Below are 1937 nucleotides of genomic sequence, written 5' to 3' on the forward strand. Positions count from 1 at the left end.
TTGAGGAATTTAAGGAAAGGCAAAATTGTGGGTGCTAATAGAATGGAGAGTAACTGCTTATGTCACTGAAAATTTAACTGAGTACTTCCCTAAGGATTCTCCTATTCTGAGCAGGTGCTTTTATTTAGCATTCTCAATGAAAAGAAACTAGGAATCAGCCAACCATGGTGCTGTGGAGACTTTCAGTTAGTTTTGTGTTACTGAACAAACTCAGTGCGTGTATCCTCGTCTCTGAACCTGGGTTGCCTGCAGGGGGCAGGTGGAACATGAATAGCTTCTCTGAGACTGTTCAGTGATTTCTATGAAACAAGAGAATAGTCTGGACAAATGTAGGGTTTCTGGGAATAGAAAGAAATGAATAGATGATAGATGTTTGGAAATAGAAACCGCAGGGTTCAGAGACTGATTGGATTGTACCAGTTGGTCTCACTTATGGAATGTCAAGTGTTAGAGATTTCACTTCCCTAATGTTTTCCTCATCTTCACTGGGAGATTCACTTGTTGTTCTGTCCTCCTAGGAAATTATGAGACATTATATAAAATAGAATTAAAGAATGTAGGCTTTGGGTGATCCCATCCGTGAGGGGTTTGTAGGCGAGCCCTGGGTCTCTCGCGCAAGGAGATGGATGAGGATGGGCTTCCTCTCAGGAGGGTCAGGCACAGACCTGACCAAAGTGCCAGCTGTCCCACTGAAAACACCAGTGGCATTTTCTAAACCAGTTTGTAGTGAACACTTTACAGTTCCTCAACCACTTTCCTACGGCTTGTAAGGAGAAACTGGCAGAACTTTCTCTTCATATCTAACAAATTAGAACAACTGTCAGTATTTTCGTTGCAAAATTGTCATTTACCCAGGCCTAGATGATGTCACATTTGAAGTGTCTCCTGTAAGTGACACTGGTATCACAAATGAATCAATCACATTCTGAAACCACTTCAGAGCAATCACAGCAGAACAGTATCTCCTGGACCACAGGAGAGTGAAATAACATCAGAAAATATCTTACTTGTAGCCAAGGACCCAAGATATGCCAGATATCTCAAAATGGCTCACGTGGGTATTCCAGTAATGGCAAGAAGATTACAGAAAAATGATATTGGAAGGACCCACGCCTTCTTGAGAGGTCACATGTTCCAGTGCCTAATAGCAAAGGTGAAACAAAAGAAAGTTCGGATAGTCAATCTTCTTTTAGTGACTAAACTTAATTTTGGTAAAAGTTACATGTACATGTGTAGGTCTTTGTTTACATTCTGTAAGAAAGCCTGAACTTGAACTCTTAGAGAAACATCAAAGGGCTATATATCCACCACAAGTTCTTCTATGTTAAAAAAAAAAAAAAGACAAAGCATTTATAACCAAAGGAAAAAAAAAAAAGAATGCAGGCTTTGGGAAAGCCAGATCCTAATACTGAATTTCCGACTCACAGATGGACCTTGATGAAGTTGTTTCTCCTTTCTAAGCCTCCATTTCCTTATTAGTGAAATGAAGATAATTCCCTCCTGGGATTTTTGTTATTATTAACTTAGATGATGTATATGAATTATGTAACTTCATGCTTGCCACCTTAGTAAATGCAGAAGATGCAGGAACTGTTAGTTATTAAGAATTTACATAGCTTCCTCAACATAAAAGTCATACACTTCCAGGAGGCAGGAAGGCCATCTTACTTATTTCAACAAAGCATGATGTCTAAACGTAGCCATGCCGTAAGAGGTTTAAATTTGTGTGGAGTCAAACTAAATATAAGTGAAGACTAGTGATTCTGAGCAGAGTTATGCAGGAACTTTCAACTTATCCCACACTGCTGTCCATTCTCTTCTTAGTTCACTATTCTTTCTGACTTCAGGGAGCGTTCCATCAGTGAATAGTGATTTCATTTATGGCCATTTCATATACATGGCCCATCAAGTATGTTGAATATAGATCTGTCTTCAGA

At 39.3% G+C, this 1937-nt stretch overlaps 1 pseudogene; it reads left to right on the forward strand.

Moving 5' to 3' along the window:
* The first annotated feature begins 622 nt into the window (after positions 1-622).
* LOC118007428 lies at positions 623-1200 on the forward strand (annotated as a pseudogene).
* The last annotated feature ends 737 nt before the right edge of the window (positions 1201-1937 follow it).

This window comes from Mirounga leonina, unplaced genomic scaffold, assembly GCF_011800145.1.
Source record: "Mirounga leonina isolate KUSES-001 unplaced genomic scaffold, KU_Mleo_1.0 Mir_125, whole genome shotgun sequence".
In the NCBI taxonomy this organism is placed as follows: domain Eukaryota; kingdom Metazoa; phylum Chordata; class Mammalia; order Carnivora; family Phocidae; genus Mirounga; species Mirounga leonina.